We start from the raw sequence: 18,945 nt of genomic DNA on the forward strand, positions 1-18,945 counted from the left end.
AATATCTCTAAACCTTATGGGAAGAATTACATTTGGCTTGAAAGGCAGAATTACAGAAGGCTAGAAAATGGTCTCAAATTCCAATTTTTGGAGCAATGCAACCGGATTCCACTCACATATATGCCAATCGTATTTCTGGGCTGCATTTCAATATGATTGACAGGCTGCCCACACATTTCGGAATTGGGAAGCTCACCCACTTGTCGGGTGCAATTTTCAGTAGATTTCCAGAGGCAGAGCTCCAGTAGGGCTTCCGACTTTTGAAATTTGTCAAATCCAGCAGAAGTGGGCACAGTTAGATTGTGCTTCTGAAGAGCTAACGTGGCTGAGATAGCAAATCTATTTCTAAGCAATCACTGAACCATCTGCAATGTGGAGTTACATCTAGTTAGTATAAGAGATTATTGTTTCTGACCTATTTGTGGCCTGTTGTATTTCGAGTTCTGCACTGGACTCTATTTGAAATGGACCATGAGTTTCTTACATTATGCCATTGGCCCAGAATTTGCGGTCAGCGTTGAAGCAAAGGCGTTCGCCGTTGGCCTCGAAGTAAGCTTCGCACAAAGATCTCGTGATCTCTGTCAAGAAGTTCGGGTTTTCCGACGCGTAATTCAAATCAAAGTAGTGGTGGGAATCCCATAGTGCGAGCTGCTGTGATGTCAACAAGCTGTCAGAGCAGCCAATCAGAACACAGAACAGTAAACCAAGAAATGGGTAAGCTCTTAAAGTTCTAACTTTTACATTTATAATTTTTATTAAAATATATAAATTTTACTGCACAAACTTAAAATTCATTTTTCAGGGCGATAACCTTTGTTTAGCAGTCAATATGCTGTTAAAACCCCAGCATATCCCTTGGGTCTAAATTTTAATAGGTTATTTAACAGTGTAATTACTGTGGAAGAGCCAAAGTTTTCATTGCATGCTATGATTTGAGAGATTTCACTGATTGCCGGCTCTGTGAGCGGGTGAAGGAGCAGTGAATGACAGACCGCAACTTCAGGATTTCCGCGATAGGCTGCACATGCGCTACATCCTGAAGTTGCGTCAGTTTCGACGGCGAATGCTACCAGTTCGCTGTCATCAGGACTGGAAATTCCAAGTCATTGTATTTCCGAGCTGATCTATCATTAAGTACTACTGTGATCGATCTCTAGAGTATAAGCGATGCATGGCATGTATTCAAATGGCAAAAGATTGGGGGAAAATTGCGGTCAGAGGCTTACTTCGGATGAACCCCACAGACCCGAAATTTTTTAACGAAAATACCTGGTGGTCCCAGAGGAACGTAGGATTCTGGTCGGAGGCCTTCATTCGCTGTGCAGTGTACGGGAACATGTCCTCCAGGTACGTAACTCGTATCCTGGAATCACGTGGGCCTGGACCACCAATCACTGTGCAGTATTCTCATTGATAAAAATGTTTGTATGAGCTCCCATTACTATCAATGAAAATACCCGCCTAAAATAAGAAACGCAACACAATAAATAAAAAAAACCACCTCACATATTTAAAAATAATTGAAATTGAATGTTTTAGAAAAAATTTTTAATTTTTTTTGTGTGTGTTTTAATAGGGTTAAAAATAAACTTGCTTTAATGGACAGGGTTTTTAATATAAAAATGAGTGATTAAATTCAAATTTTCTAAGTTTTAAAACTCTTATGCTGGTAAAAGTAGGCTACCAGACGCAAGGGTTTGAAGGACATTCGCTGGGCAAGAGTTGGACAAACAGCCCAATCTCTGCCCCGCGGATGTCCTTCCTGTGGGGATGTGTTCGATCTGTCAAAAAAAATGTTGACAGATTGCAAAAGCCGATTCTTGCCGCATGCGCATCGTGTGCCGAGAGATGGCTTTTGCGAGGCTTCGCCGGGTGTGTGTGCACATCGTACGGACCCGTCGAGGCTGCAATTTTCAGCCCATTCAGGAAACTATAGACCAGTTAGCCTAACATCTGTGGTTGGGAAGATGTTGGAGTCCATTATTAAAGAAGCAGTAGCAGGACATTTGGAAAAGCAAAATTCGGTTCAGGCAGAGTCAGCATGAACTTATGAAGGGGAAGTCATGTTTGACAAATTTGCTAGAATTCTTTGAGGATGTAACAAACAGGGTGGATAAAGGGGAACCAGTGGATGTGGTGTATTTGGACTTCCAGAAGGCATTTGACATGGTGCCACATAAAAGGTTACTGCACAAGATAAAAGATCATGGGGTTGGGGGTAATATATTAGCATGGATAGAGGATTGGTTAATGAACAGAAAACAGAGAGTAGGGATAAATGGTTCATTCTCGGGTTGGCAATCAGTAACCACTGGGGTGCCGCATGCAGGGATCAGTGCTGGGACCCCAACTATTTACAATCTATATTAACGACTTGGAGGAAGGGACCTGGTGTAACGTAGCCAAGTTTGCCGACTATACAAAGATGGGACGAAAAGCAATGTGTGAGGAGAACACAAAACATCTGCAAGAGGACATAGACAGGCTAAGTGAGTAGGCAAAAAAGATGGAGTATAATGTTGGAAAGTGTGAGGTCATGCACTTTGGCAGAAAAAATCAAAGAGCAAGTTATTAGTTAAATGGAGAAAGATTGCAAAGTGCTGCAGTACAGCGGGACCTGGGGGTACTTGTGCATGAAACACAAAAGGTTAGTATGCAGGTACAGCAAGTGATCAGGAAGGCCAATGGAATCTTGGCCTTTATTGCAAAGGGGATAGAGTATAAAATCAGGGAAGTCTTGCTACAGTTGTACAGGGTATTGGTGAAGCCACACCTGGAATACTGCATGCAGTTTTGGTTTCCATATTTACGAAGGGATATACTTGCTTTGGAGGCAGTTCAGAGAAGGTTCACAAGGTTGATTCCAGAGATGACTTATGAGGAAAGGTTGAGTAGGTTGGGCCTCTACTCATTGGAGTTCAGAAGAATGAGAGGTGATCTTATCGAAACGTATAAGATTATGCGGGGACTTGACAAGGTGATGCAGAAAGGATGTTTCCACTGATGGGGGAGACTAGAACTAGAGGACATAATCTTAGAATAAGGGGCTGCCAATCTAAAACTGAGATGAGGAGAAATTTCTTCTGAAGGTTGTGGATCTGTGGAATTTGCTGCCTCAGATAGCTGTGGAAGCTGGGACATTGAATAAATGTAAGACAGAAATAGACAGTTTCTTAAACAATAAGGGAATAAGGGGTTATGGAGAGCGGGCAGGGAAGTGAACCTGAGTCCATGAGTGGATCAACCATGATCATATTAAATGGTGGAGCAGGCTCGAGGGGCCATATGGCTTACTCCTGCTCCTATTTCTTATGTTCTTATTATATTGCATTGTATTGTTGTTACCTTGCCTTATATATTCCACTCTTTCACAACATCCAAAAAAGGCTCTGCACATGTTTCAACATAGTGTCTCTCTCGGTATGCTCTACAGTTGGTACAAAAGACTGTAGTGCTAAGCAACATTAATCAGTTGTGCAGTGATTCCAAGGTAGCTGTGATTGCTCATGGTTGTCCAGTAATCACTAGTCAAAGCATCAACTGGTTACTTCAACTTGTAGTCTTTTCGTTGTTGTATAGATGGTCTATTCATGATACGATGGTTCCTTTGTAAGGCAAGGCATACAACTGATTAGAAGATTGTCTAATAACTCATAGCCCTGTATCACTTACAATGATAATGGGTCTACAGTCAGTAGCTATCCACTTTACAATAGCATTGGTTATCTTATCGTACTTGGCTTGATTCATGGGCTTGCAGCGATCCTGAACTTCCAAAGTATTCTGTCGAAATTGACTGGTTTCATTTGTTGTTATATTGTTGTTGCCTGTAGCAGAAGTAATGTTAAAAGTTTATTTTGAAAACTGAAGGCATGTTTAGCACGCAGATGTTTCAGCAGACTAGATGTACTTCTGGAACTTAGTTTGACAGTAGGTATAAGTAACTGTCTTTCGATTCAATGAACGTCAAAAGCTTTTTCTTAAAAATAAACTTCCCATTCAGAAGCCCTTCACTTGTTCTGCTTTGCTAGTCACGTAACTGGAAGTTATTTGGGGATGAAGTTTGACTTTGGCAATAGCACAGGAGGGGCGGTAGTGAATCGGCAGCCTGTTTTATATCCAGCCCGATTTTTCTTTTGATTTCAGTGGAATATAAAATCGGGTCAGGTTCAAAATGGGCTGCCGATTTGTTATTGTCCATTTTGTGCTACCGCCAGTCAAATTTCACCCCCTTTATCGGCAGGTGAAAAGTGGATGCTAGTGAATCATTAGCCTGTTTTACTCCCCCAGACCCCAGCACCCCCACCCCCCTCCCCTGTCTGATTTTCTTTTCCATTTACCTCAACTGCTGGTGGTCTAACATTCCATGCAACTGTTGAGCATTCCTCAGATGCATTGACAATCTGCAGTGCATGTGCACTATGGATTGAAGGCTGCAAATCTAATCTAATGCTGAACTGTCATCTTTCCCCAATGCAGATGTGCTGAAACCATGCACAATTGAATCTTCTGTTTGGGAAAACCACCAAGCAAATATGCCCTTTCATTGATCATTGCCTTTAAGCAGATATTGTGGAATGCATGGGGAATTAATCAGGATTTGCACAAATTTCACCTCAATAGGTTGTCTTTTAAGAACAACCTATTTTACTCAAATCATAAATTACAGCACAGGAGACAACAATTGGGGCCATCGTGCCTGTTCCAGAAAAGTCTTTTAACTGGAGCTATCTACATTAATCCTACTCCTCTGCCCATTTTCAATTACTAATTTTCTTTTTCAGATACTTTTATAAATGATATAGTTGTAGGGGGTTTTGCTCTGCCCAATTACAGGGGCCTTTGATGGCTGTTGGTGTATTGGGCCTCTCTGTCCCTTCTAGGGGACGGTCCAGCAGCTTATGGCTCGCTGACCACTAAACTAGCGGTTGCGAAGCGCCCTAGCACCCCTATCTGGTTCTAAGCTCAGAATTTTGGTGGATTATGAGTTTCCACAAGGGAAAACAAAACACTGAGACAAGTGGTCCTTGGAACAAAAAAAACGGGTAAGTCCAATTTATTAACCACGGTAAGTTTCCAACAAGGTCAAACTTCATCAAAACACATATCTGACACACACTTATAAACTGTGAAAATCTATGGGAAGAAACAGACACAACGAAAACCTTACACAATTTTACCTTTACAAGACAGTTCAAACACCACCCCCACCCCCCTTTTTACCTGACTGACCTAGGCTGACAGTTGGGAAAAGAAAACCCCAGGATAATACTTACGATCCCTTTTTGACAGTTATTCCTTTTAGCCTTAGGATGGTTGGTTTACGGGGTAGCTGGAGTGAATGTTGCCTCTCCCAGTTACTTCAGTCTCCGGTTCTTCAGCTGGTTGGCCTCGGAGCGTTGTTCGGTGTGCGGCTCGGCTTCTTGAGACGATGTTGGGCCTCTCGGTAGTTGGGTTGTATATTCAGCACACAATTCGAGTCCAGGACCCGTTCGATGGTAGGTTTCCCAGCCGGTAACAGTCCATCTCCGTTCTCTCTCGGTTTCTGTCTGTCTGTGACTGCTACTGCTTCTCGACTCCTCCTACTGCTGCAGCGGCTTCTCTCCTTCCTCACTACTCCAGCGGCTTCCTCTCCTTCCTCACTACTCCAGCGGCTTCCTCTCTGTTCTCCCAGTGGTTCTCTAGGTCCTATATTTGTACCCAATTGTGTAAGTTTGGGCGGGGAGATGGCTTTGAATGTTTAATCAGAAGATGTTCATAATTTGATTAGGGATGAGTCATATTTTCAAACTGGGCCGGGTAGTCCCCATTGGTTGAGGATTTCCCTGCTTCAGGCCCGACTCGACCCAATTGGCCTGCCAGAATGCACTTTTCCCCCATTGGCCAATGCCTCTGTCTCGCTTGTGAGCCAGACTCCACAGTGCAATCAGAAGATGTCACAGGTACAGGTAGGTGTGAGGACAGGGGTATTGTTTCCGTGCACATTGGTGCCTTAACATCTGCTGGTCCATTGTAACATTCCTGGGAGTCAATTACCGCAGTGATCTCAGGGCTATTGTCTACTGTCCATATTGATTAGGTAGATAATGGTCCACATTCATAATTTGATTCGGGGTGAGTCATATTTTCGAACTGGGTTGGGTAGTCCCCATTGGTTGAGGAGTTCCCCGCTTCAGGCCCAACTCGACCCCTGATTGGCCTGCCAGAATGCACTTTTCCCCCATTGGCCAGTGCCTCTGTCTCGCTTGTGAGCCAGACTCCACAATGTCTGTATCCCAGCCTGCCTGGTCTGAGGATTTTATTTGGCCAAAAATGTTCATTTAAAATGTATAGGACGATCCCATTTAGTTTTCTTGTTTTTACGGTGTTCCAATAAAATGCGGCCGTGGATTTTCGAACCTTATATAGTCTCTCTCAGAAGCCACTTGTGGTAAAGTTGTCTATGGTCTACCATCCTGTGTGAAAACATTTCTTGTAACTTCCTCCTTCAGTCTTCTGGAGATAATCTTGAGATTTTTGTGCTTCCTTGTTGATGATTCACTACCAAGTGGAAACAATATTATACAATTTATCCTCAAAACATTTTCATCCACAGGATCTCTCAAGTACAACCTTCTAAAGTTAAGTTAGGAATTTTTTATTATTTATCTCTGTTTTTCCAATCTTATTATTTAGGATATAATTGCCTTTCATTGTCCTTCATCTTAAAATGTACTACTTCATAGTTCTTGGCATTGAGTTACATAAACCACTTATCTGCCACCTCCACGAACCTGTTCAGGTCCCCCAGAAATCGCCTGCCTTCTTCCTTAGTTTGTAACACCCTCTAATTTGGTTTGATTAGCAAATTTTAATAAGCAGTCCATGAAACATACAATTAGCCACATCTAATTAATCTGCAAAGCAACTATTTACCCCCCGACTTTCTGCCTACAGTATCCATGACATCTCACTATCCATGCAGCTACATTTTCTTTAATACTCTGTCATAATGTTTGCAACAAGTCTCCTATGTGGCACCCTATCAAATGTCTTATGAAATTCCATATATATGTCCACCACATTCCCATTATCCATTCTTTTAAGCAATCCAATTAAAGTAGTTAAGCACAACCTGCCTTTTACAGATCCATGCTTGCTGTCTGATTAGCCCATGCCTTTCTTAAGTGTTCACTAAATTCATCCCATATTAAGGACTCTCGAAGCCTGTCAGCAACAAGGTAAGACTAAGTGCCTTCCTGGCATATCCTTGCGTGGATGCAATCCTTTGGTAAAATTCCCATTTCCAGAGATTTTGTTGGCCACTGGTCTATTTAAATACTTGCTGCTCTTATTAAGGAGTGAGATATATTGTATATTTTACATAAAGTTGTAAATTTTGTAGTGCACGAATGCAATATCTATAATATAACTATAATCTGAATGCAAACTGATTTTATTGGAATTGGTTTGCGCCTACCTGGAGAGGGTATCTCTGTTCACTTCAATGACAGACTGGTTGTGGTAGAAGCGCAATTTTGTTGGCAGCAGTTGGATGCCAATAAGTGAAAGAAAGACTTGCATTTATATAGCGCCTTTCACCACTACCGGACATCTCAAAGTACTTGACAATGAAGTACTTTTGGAGTGTAGTCACTGTTGTAATGTAGGAATCACGGCAGTCAATTTGCGCACAGCAAGCTCCCACAAACAGCAGTGTGATAATGATCAGATAATCTGTTTTTGTTATGTTGATTGAGAGATAGATATTGGCCAGGACACCGGGGATAACTCCCCTGCTCTTCTTTGAAATAGTACCATGGGATCTTTTACGTCCACCTGAGAGAACAGACGGGGTTTAATGTCTCATCCGAAAGACAGCACCTCCGACAGTGCAGCACTCCCTCAGCGTTGCATTGAAGTGTCAGCCTAGATTTTGTGCTGAAGTCCCTGAAGTGAGACTTAACCCACAACCTTCTGACTCAGAGGCGAGAGTGCTACCCACTGAGCCACAACTGACACTCTGAAGTGGGCTGTCGAACACAATAGTCCATGACCGCTGCTTTTAAAATTGGTATTGATGTCAAACTGGCACCTGAAGTGCAACTGCATCAGTAGTTAATTTTCAAGCTATACAGCTACCTGTATGAAATTGAGAAACTTTTATTTTTAATTTATTTATAATTTACTTGTAATAGGAAGTATGCAAATTAATTTCTCAGAACTGTGTTCCTCTTTTGTTTTCAGGTACCTGAACCATGTGCGTACTGCCACACCCCAGGATCTTGCTGGAGGCTACACCTCTTCCCTTGCATGTTACCGTGCTCTCCAAGATGCATTTAGTGGTCTTTTCTGGCAGGCCAGCTAGCCTGTTGGACAGAAGGAAGCTTCAAAGGTTGATACCAGGAGCCTCAACAGCCAGACTTCTGTAAAAGACGACTATCAGCCACACCACAGCTGAATGGAAAATTGACACACAGCCAAAGAACTTGAACTTGGACAGCTGTTTGGAGACAGCAGCTGATAAACTCAAAGATTAGCATTTTCTATTTACAAGGAGTGTGTGTTGAGATCCACTTACAGGAAGAAGGAGACGCAGGCTAAATACTGGTGGTCACAGATGTGTAAGCACCACTTGACAAAGAGTGTTTAACATCTGATAACTAAAGGTTGAGGAAGCATAAGTGTTTCTCAACACAGCCAAAGATGATATTCTTGGGGCTCAGTAAAGATGTATGCATAAAGTAAAGATAACAACTCCTATGTTTGTTCAGTCAATTGCAAAAGTTTTCATTTATTTTGAATAAAATTTAATACCTTTTAATTACTGATTTTTCTCTCAAAATATGTTCAAATGCATCATAAATATACCAAGTGAATATATGTGGAAGTCTTTAAAAAATATCTGATTTGTCTTATTGACTCTGATGTTAAAATATGTTAATGCATCATCAAAAATGCACTGGAGGTGAATGTATATACAAGTCTAAAAATAACTGGCTGGTCTTATGCTGCAACTTGAGAGATTGCTATTTATGATCTTTCAACATGAATTATTCAAATAGAACTTCCTGAAATTTTATCCAAAAGAATTTGAGAAGCATTATTTTGTTTAGATTTATACCAGCGCCTTTATGTTGTGCACACACTTGAGTTGAGACACTTAATATAGCTTAATCTTTAAGTGCACTATGCACCTTTACTTTGATTGTTTTTGTTTATACCAAGTAAAAATCAACTGCTGCTACTTTCCCAAGGTTGCTGATTTTCCCAAGCAAAGACCTGTCCGAAACCGAGTGTCGCGGACTTGCACATTCCATGGTCCAGTTGCTGAGGGATGCACTGAAGCTTTGTGCAGCTGCCACATGGGGAAATGGGGAACAACTGCAAACTGAGATACTTATCTTTTAATTTATTTTAGGTAAAGAGGTTCCCTCTCTTCTGCCCCAACAACATGCCTCAGCCTCAACCTCAAGAGTATCCCCTTTGGCACCATTGTGACATTTTATTCCCCATTTCCTACCCAACCATTTTGTGGACAGTGAGTGACATTAACAATTGGAGCTGGATTTTCCAGAGCTCATCAGAAAAATGACTGGGCAGGAATTCTGCCTGCCCACGTGATCCTGGCATCTGACAACATTTTACTTGGGGAGGGAGGCCTTGTTGCACATGTCAGATGGAATTGAAACAAGAATTTGGATATCTGCTGCTGGGAGGGAAATCAAGTCTAGTTGCAGCATTTAAAAGGCTGCTGCAGTTTGAATGGCCAGAAGCACAGCAGGTGAATAAAGAGGAGGGCAGAAGAGGCAGACAAAGAGAGTGGAGCTGCACCTGAACAACAACAACTTTTATTTGTGCAGCGCCTTTAACGTAGTGAAACATCCCAAGGTGCTTCACAGCAGTGTTATAAGACAAAACAAATAAATTTGACACCGAGCCACATATGAAATTACAGCAGTTGACCAAACGTTTGGTCAAAGAGGTAGGTTTTAGGGAGCGTCTTAAAGGAGGAAAGAGAGGTTGAGAGATTTAGGGAGGGAGTTCCAGAGCCTCGGGCCCAGGCAGCTGAAGGCACTGCCACTGATGGTTGAGCAGTTATAATCAGGGATGCTCGAGGGCAGACATCTAGTGAGGTTGTGAGGCTGAAAGAGATTACAGAGATCAGGAGGGGCGAGGCCATGGAGGGATTTGTAAACCAGGATGAGAATTTTGAAATCAAGGCGGTGCTTAACCGGGAGCCAATGTAGGACAGCAAGCACAGGGGTGATGAGTGATTGGGACTTGGTGCGAGTTAGGACACGGGCTGCTGAGTTTTGGATGACCTCAAGTTTATGTAGGGTAGCATATGGGAGGCCAGCTAGGGGTGCCTTAGAGTAGTCAAGTCTGGAGGTAACAAAGGCATGGATGACGGTTTCAACAGCAGATGAGCTGAGGCAGGAGCGGAGGCAGGCAGGCAATGTTATGGAAGTGGAAGTAGACGGTAAGGCAGTAATGCAATCACAGGAGAAGCATTATTTGGTTCTCAGAGACTGCAGTGGAGTCATGCTGGCGGATAAGGGTGAGAAGACAAAGGCTCTTCGTCACCCAAGGAATTCTGCTCCAGAAAAAGGATGAACAGACATATGGAGGGAGGTGGCACTGGTGGTCACTACCAACTCTTAAGATCGCATCAACAGCTATTCAGTGCCAGAAATATTTTAATAACCTCACCAGACCTTTCAAGGTAAGGGAAGGCATGAGTGCTTGTGCAGATGCTGAGATACTGTTGGACCACATAAGGGGCAGTCATGATGAGTAGTAGTAGGGCACAATGAACAGACAAGATGGCAGTAAATATGTATATGCCGCCCCCCACCCCTGACCTCGAGAGAACACCATCGGCAGGTCAGGGATAAAAGAGCTGAAGCCAGCCTCTTCAGGGAGCAACTCGGGCCGTTCCAGGAGGGCGACGGATTCAAGGAGGACAACTGGATTGATGTCACCAAAATCCAGGTTGCGATTGGAGTATCGACAAGACCAGTGGGTGGGGTCAGGGCCCAGGTTCAGGAGGAGCGGCGAAAGATCGGGACCCAGGAACAGCGAGAGTTTGGAGCCCAGGAGAGGCAAGGCTAGAGTCGAGTAGCGGCGGGGTTGGAATCGAGGAGCGGTGAGTTTGGCTGCGAGGTTGGAGTTGAGGAGTGGCGGGTCGTGGCCCAGAAGCAGTGGTGTTGGAGTCGAGGAATGGTGGGGTCGTGGCCCAGGAGCGGCGAGGTCAGAGTCGAGGAACCCAGCAGCGAAGCTGAGGCCCAGGAGCGGCGCAGCATATAATAACGGGGTCGGAGCCCTGGAAAGGTGCGGCATGGGCCAGCCCACACTACGACCTATGAATTCCAAGGACAGTAGGTGTATGTGGGCGTAGTAGGTCCGTGCAGCAGAACTTGGTCTCCAGTCGTCTTGGTTAACCCTTGCCACTGGATTAAGACCTTGCTCTGTCAAACCCGTGTGGTGGCTGGTGTACAATGGCCACTCCACATTAAAAGAATTCATACACAGGCATCTTCCATCCTTCAGGATGTAGTTCAGGACCTGAAATGTCAGGTCCCTCATTGAAACACCTGTGAACTCATCCTTTTTTGGTGTGGAAGCAGGTCATCCCCTGCACAAGGGACTGCCTAATACTACTACCAAATATGTATATATTCAGTGTATTTGTGTTATCCCTCTTGTGTGTTGATTAATATTTGTAACTATCTTCTCCCCGAGAGGATGTTAATGTATTAGCTGAATGATTGAGAGTAAGGCAAGGGATCATGAAAGGATTTTATTGTGTCAAGAGGGTGGAGGGCACATCTTTATTGGATAAAGTTGATGATCTGCATAATGACAAGTGATTCCTTGCCTTACTCTCAATCATTCAGCTAATACATTAACATCCTCTCAGGGAGAAGATAGTTACAAATATATAAGATTCTGACGGGACTGGACAGGTTAGATGCGGGAAGACTGTTCCCGAGATTGGGGAAGTCCAGAACCAGGGGACACAGTCTTAGGATAAGGGGTAGGCCATTTAGGACTGAGATGAGGAGAAACTTCTTCACTCAGAGAGTTGTTAACCTGTGGAATTCCCTACCGCAGAGAGTTGTTGATGCCAGTTCATTGGATATATTCAAGAGGGAGTTCGATATGGCCCTTAGAGCTAAAGGGATCAAGGGGTATGGAGAGAAAGCAGGAAAGCGGTACTGAGTGAATGATCAGCCATGATCTTATTGAATGGTGGTGTGGGCTCGAATGGCCGACTCCTGCACCTATTTTCTATGTTTTTAAGTGTTACTGGAAGTAGGGTATGCAGGCACAACTTCTATCTTTCGTAGCATCTTTGTCTTCAGGGTATTGGTTTCCACCACATTCTTCCTCCTCACCTTCTGTGTTTTGAAGGTCCACCTGCTTTGTAACTGTCAAATTATGGAGATGCAGGAAGCCAATATAATTCTGGAAACCCCTGATAGACTGTACTTCAGGGCTCCCCCCGTCCAAACACTGGAAATGAAGCCTAAGAATTTTGATAGCCTGTTCCTCTGTCACGGTCCCAAAGAGAAAACACAGCCTTCTCAGACACTTCCTATAGGAAAAATCTAGATTGCCTCTCCATAATCTGTAGACCCTGTGGCATAATATGGATCAAGTGTTGCCTGCATGCATTAGGCTTGTCAGCTCTGGTTGGATCAATTTCCACCTCCATAACATTGCCCGTCTCTGCCCTTGCATCAGCTCATCCACCACCGAAACCCTCATCCATGCCTTTGTTACCTCTAGACTTAATTAGTCCAATGCACTCCTGACTGGCCTCCCATATTCTACCCTACATAAACATGGCCTCGCCCCTCCCTATCTCTAACGTCCTCCAGCCCCACAACCCCCCGAGATATCTGCGTTCCTCGAATTCTGCCCTCTTGACCATCCCTGATTATAATTGCTCAATCATTGTTGGTCGTGCCTTCTGTTGCCTAGGCCTTAAACTCTGGAATTCCCTGCCTAAACCTCTCTGCCTCTCTAAGACGTTCCTAAAAACCTATGTCTTTGAATAAGCTTTTGGCCATCTGCAGGCACAGGGATATTCCAGGGGAGTAACTCAATCTGGTGGTAGGCAGCTTTTTGAGCACTATGGAGGCAGGAATTGACAGTTTGGGCCATCAGAGGCACGCAGGCGTGAACTGGGTCGCTAGCAACAGTTCCTGAGAGATCAATCATCCAGTCCAGGAGATTCCTGGGCAATCTGAGAGGGTTGACAACCATGGGATGCAGAGCGGGGAACAATTGGACTGGGGGTGACAGGACTGTGATGCAAAAACCTAGAAGGTTGTGAGCTGGCTGCAGTACATTTTTTTTATTACAGGGCAGTTGTGTGTATATTTCAGTTATTAAAATGGACAAATGTAAAATTTAAAATTGGTAGCCATTTGGGCTATTGACTGGGAGAGGAATTGTTCCTGAAGCCTTTGGATAGACAAAGGCTCGTATCAACAGGAGCAGTAGGAAAGGCAGGAGAAGCAGAGTCCAGCTCAAGGGGACGCAGTTAAACCATAGAGGGGGAGACCAAAATATAAAAGAAAAGGATTATATCAATATATAAAATCAAAAAAACTAAAAGCTCTTAAATTTCAATGCTGAAAATTAAATTTAAAATGACTTACCTACGTGGAAAATATTAGTTTGGATAAAAATCATAACATCTGAGCTAGGATTCAGGGAAAAACTTGGATAGGGATATTGTATTTGAAGTGAATATAATTGCTACAGATGTAACATCAATGCAACAATGTGTGCCTCACTACACCCGATGTAAACTATTGATACGTGGAGAATTCTGATAGCGCTCAATAAAAATAATAAAGACAGCACTTTTAGTTTTACTGGCAGACAGCCTGGGGTATCTAGTTTTAAGTTTATTTCAGTCAAATAACGAGAGACATGGCAGGGCAGCTCAGTCCTGTGGAATGCAAATCCAGTGCCATGTGGAAAGTCCTGGACGCTTTGCGTAGCCCGGACGGCCACATGTGCAGGAACTGTTACCAGCTACAGCAACTCGAGCTTGAGCGGCAGCTGGAGTCACTGCGCTGCATCAGTGAGGCTGAGAACTTCGTGGATAGCGCGTTCCTCGAGGTGGCCATCCCGCAGCTTAAGAGTGCAAGCAGAGAGGGAATGGGTGACTGCCAGACAGAAGAGAAGGACCAGGCAGGTAGTACAGGAGCCCCCTGAGTGCATCTCACTCTCCAAATATTATTCTGTTCTGAGTACTGGTGGAGGCGATGGTTCCTCTGGGGAGTGCAGCCAGAGCCAAGTCCACGGCACCACGGGTAGCTCAGCTGCACAGGGTGGGGGGAAGGAAGAGTGGAAGAGCAATAGTGGTAACTGATTCGATAGGGGAGCAGACAAGTGTTTCTGCAGCCGCAGATGTGACTCGATGGTATGTTGTCTCCCTGGTGCCAGGGTCAAGGATGTCACTGAGTGGCTGCAGGGCATTCTGGGGGGGAGAGGGTGAACAGCCTCAGCTCGTGCTCCATATCGGTACCAATGACATAGGTAGAAAGAGGGATGAGGTCCTACAGGCAGATTTTAGGGAGCTAGGAGATTAAAAAGCAGGACCTCAAAGGTAGTAATCTCTGGATTACTCCTGGTGCCACGTGCCAGTGAGTACAGAAATAGGATAGGACAGATGAATGTATGGCTGGAAGGATGGTGCAGGAGGGTGGGCTTTAGATTCCTGAGGTATTAAGACCATTTCTGGGGGAGGGGGACGTGTACAAGCCAGATGGATTATACCTCAACAGAGCCGGGACCAATATCCTTCCGGCGGGGTGGGTGGCTGGGGGGTTGCTAGTGCTGTCGGGGAGGGTTTAAATGAACTTGGCAGGGGGATGGGAACCTGGGAATAGATTCAGTAGGGAGAGAAGCAATGCTGGAATTGGAAAGCAAAAATGTAGAAAGTGAATTTGGAAGACAGAGGAAACACGGGCTAGAAAATAGACAACAAGGAAGTTTGGCAGTGCTAAATGGTATATACTTCAATGCAAGGAGTACCCTGTATAAGGAATAAGGCAGATGGGCTGAGAGCACAGATAGACACTTGGGAGTATGATATTATAGCTATTACTGAGACATGGCTGAAAGAAGGGTAGATATGGCAGCTCAACATTCCTGGTTATACGGTTTTCAGACGAGATAGAGAGGGGGGTAAAAAAGGAGGGGGGGGTCGCAGTATTGATTAAAGAAACAATTACTGCTGTGAGGAGGGATGATATGTTGAAGGATCATCAAATGAGGCCATATGGGTCGAATTGAAGAACAAAAAAGGGGCGATCAAACAGTCAGAGGGAGATACAAGAGCAAATATGTGGGCTAATTTCTGAGAAGTGCAAAAAAGGGCAGTAATAGTAGGGGATTTCAACTACCCTAACATTAACTGGTATAAAATTAGTATGAAATGTATAGAGGGTGCGGAATTCCTAAAATGCAATCAGGAGAACTTTTTTAGCCAGTATGTAGCAAGCCCAACAAGGGAGGGGGTGGTTCTGGACTTAGTTTTAGGCAGGTGGAAGGGGCATCAGTGGGAGAGCATTTTGGTGCTAGTGATCATAATTTAGTTAGATTTAGGGTAATTATAGTAAAGGACCAGGAATAAAAGTTCTCAATTGGGGAAAAAAGCCAACTTTGATCAGCTGAGAGGTGATTTAGCCATAGTGGACTGGAAACAGCTTCTTGAAGGTAAATCAGTGTCAGAGAAGTGGGAGGCATTCAAGGAGATCCAGAGGGTTCAGAGCAAGTATGTTCCCTTAAAGAAAAAGGGTGGGACTAACAAATTTAGAGCCCCCTGGATGTCAAGGAACATACAGGGAAGGATAAAGAAAAAGAGAGAGGCTTACGACAGATACTGAGGGCTCAATACTGCAGAAACTCAAGGAGTATAGAAAGTGGAGGGGTGAAATTAAAAAGGAAATTAGGAAAGCAAAGAGAGAGCTTTAAAAAAATTTGGCAAGCAAAATCAAGGAAAAAGCGAAGATGTTTTATAAATACATTAAGAGTAAGAGGATAACTAAAGAAAGGGTAGGGCCGATTAGAGACCATAAAGGTAATGTGTGTGTGGAGGCGGAAGACGTGGGTATGATTCTTAATGAATACTTCGCACCTATTTTCACAAAAGAGAGGTGCAATGCAGACATGGCAATCAAGGAGGAGTGTGAAATATTAGATGAAATAAACCTAGTGAGAGTGGAAGTATGAAGAAGTTTAGCAGCTTTGAAAGTGGATAAATCCCCAGGCCCAGATTAAATGTATGCCAGGCTGTTAAGAGAAGCAAAAAAAGAGGATATAGCAAAGGCTCCGACCATCATTTTCCAATCCTCTCTCGCTACAGGTGTGGAATGCTAACATGGTACTTTTGTTTAAAAAAGGAGAAAGGGATAGACCGAGTAATTACAGGCCAGTGAGTCTAACCTCGGTGGAAAATTATTGGAAAAAATTTTGAAGGACAGGATAAATCTTCACTTAGAAAGACATGGATTAATCAAGGACAGTCAGCATGGATTTGTGAAGGGAAGGTCGTGTCTGACTAACTTGATTGAATTTTTGAGGAGGTAACAAGGAGGATTGATCAGGGTAGTGAGTTTGCTGTAGTGTATATGGATTTTAGCAAAGCTTTTGATAAGGTCCCACATGGCAGACTAGTCATGAATGTAAAAGCCCATGAGATCCAAAATTGGCTCAGAGGCAGAAGCAAAGGATAATGGTTGATGGATGTTTTTGTGACTGGAAGGCTGATTCCCGTGGGGTTCCGCAGGGCTCAGTACTAGATCCCTTGTTTTTTTTGGTACATATCAATGATTTAGATTTGAATGTAAGGAGTATGATTAAGAAGTTTGCAGATGATATTAAAATTGGCTGTGTGATTGATAAAGAAGAAGAAAGCTGTAGACTGCAGGAAGATATCAATGAACTGGTCAGGTGGCAAATAGAATTCAATCCGGAGAAGTGCGAGGTTATGCATTTGGGGAAGGCTAACAAAGCAAGGGAATACACATTAAATGCTAAGACACTGAGAAGTGTAGAGGAATAAAGGGATCTTGGAGTGCATGTCCATAGATCGCTGAAGGTAGCAGGCCAGGTAGATCACATGGTTAAGAAGGCATACGGAATACTTGCCTTTATTAGCCGAGGCATAGAATACAAGAGCAGGGAGGTTATGCTTGAACTGTATAAAACACTAGTTAGGCCACACAGCTAGAATACTGTGTGCATTTCTGGTCACTACATTACAGGAAAGATGTGATTGCACTAGAAAGGGTAGAGAGGAGATTTACGAGGATGTTGCCTGGCCTGGAGCATTTTAGCTATGAGGAAAGATTAGATAGGCTGCGGTTGTTTTCTTTGTAACAGAGGAGGCTGAGGAGACCTTATTGGAGGTGTATAAAATTATGAGGGGCCTAGATAGAATGGATAAGATGACCCTATTTGCCTTAGCAGATGTGTCAACAGCCAGGGGGCATAGAGTTAAAGTAATTGGAAGAGGTTCAGAGGGGATTTGAGGGGGAATTTCTGCATCCACAGGGTGGTGGAGGTCTGGAACTCATTGCCTGAAAGGGTGGTAGAGGTAGAAACCCTCAGCACATTTAAAAAGTACTTGAATGTGCACTTGAAGTGCTGTAACCTACTGGGCTACGGACCAAGAGCTGGAAAGTGGGATTAGGCTGGATAGCTCTTTGTTGGCCGGTGCAGACACAATGGGCCGAAATGGCTTCCTTTCGTGCTGTAAATTTCTATGATCTCGCCCTTTTACCCATTATTTACTGAAAGGCCTTCAGTGACGGAGGTGGCCGAGGTGCAAACCACACATAGAGTGCTTTTCTCCCAGGTTGCCAGCAGATCGATAATTCCACTCTATCCGGGATGGTTGATAGCTCGAACGTAAATACTGCTGTACTCTTCTGGCTTTCCTCCCTGCCAGTGCGCTACTCACTCTAAGCCAGAGGATGCACTGTTTTATAAGATCTGCAACATTATTCATTTCATAGGCAGTCCCTCAAAATTGAGGAAGACTTGCTTCCACTCTAAAAGTGACTTCTTTGGTGACTGAACAGTCCAATCCTGGAATTCCAGTCTCTGTCACAGGTGGTACAGTCGTTGAAGGGTGGGTGGGACTGGTTTGCCGCACACTCCTTCCACTGCCTGTGCTTGTTTTCTGCATGCTCTCGGCGACGAGACTCGAGGTGTTCAACACCCTCCCGGATGCTCTTCCTCCACTTAGGGCGGTCTTTGGCTAGGGACTCCCAGGTGTCAATGGGAATGTTGCATTTTATCAAGAAGACTTTGAGGGTGTCCTTGAAACATTTCCTCTGCCCACCTCGGGCTCATCTGCCATGTCGGAGTTCCGAGTAGAGTGCTTGCTTTGAGAGTTTGGCGTCAGGCATGCAACTGATGTGGCCCGCCCAACAGAGCTGGTCGAGTGTGGTCAGTGCTTCGATGCTGGGGATGTTGGCCTGATTGAGGATGCTAACGTTGGTGCGTCTGTCCTCCCAGAGGATCTTGCAGAGACATCGTTGGTGGTATTTCTCCAGCGATTTGAGGTGTCTACTGTATATGATCCACGTTTCTGATCTATACAGGAGGGCGGGTATCACTACAGCCCTGTAGACTATGAGCTTGGTGCCAGATTTAAGGGCCTGATGTTCGAACACTCTCTTCCTCAGGCATTTAAAGTGTATGCATCGTTTTAAGGGTAAAGCATCTAATTTCTGTTGGGTAAATCTGAGTTCCTACAGAGGTCAATTAAGAGATTGCTACTATTGAGTAAACATTGGGTGAGGTCATGCAGATAATTGAGAGTCTGCAGATATCCTGGCTCTGTTCCTGTAATGTTCCTTTTTTTTAAAAAAACTTCTTTTAAGTGTGGCACAGAACTATGAGCATGACGTTTTAAGTGAGGCATCCTTG

General features: G+C 44.0%; 1 long non-coding RNA gene across 1 annotated transcript in view; it reads left to right on the forward strand.

The window, feature by feature from the left end:
- LOC139257355 (uncharacterized) overlaps positions 1 to 8,806 on the forward strand; it is a 120,469-nt gene extending 111,663 nt beyond the window's left edge. The window contains exon 2 of the long non-coding RNA XR_011592282.1: positions 8,227 to 8,806. This is a non-coding gene — a long non-coding RNA (uncharacterized lncRNA). The remainder of the gene's footprint in view (positions 1 to 8,226) is intronic.
- Positions 8,807 to 18,945: the final 10,139 nt, after the last annotated feature.

Source organism: Pristiophorus japonicus, unplaced genomic scaffold (genome assembly GCF_044704955.1).
Source record: "Pristiophorus japonicus isolate sPriJap1 unplaced genomic scaffold, sPriJap1.hap1 HAP1_SCAFFOLD_822, whole genome shotgun sequence".
NCBI classification, from domain to species: domain Eukaryota; kingdom Metazoa; phylum Chordata; class Chondrichthyes; family Pristiophoridae; genus Pristiophorus; species Pristiophorus japonicus.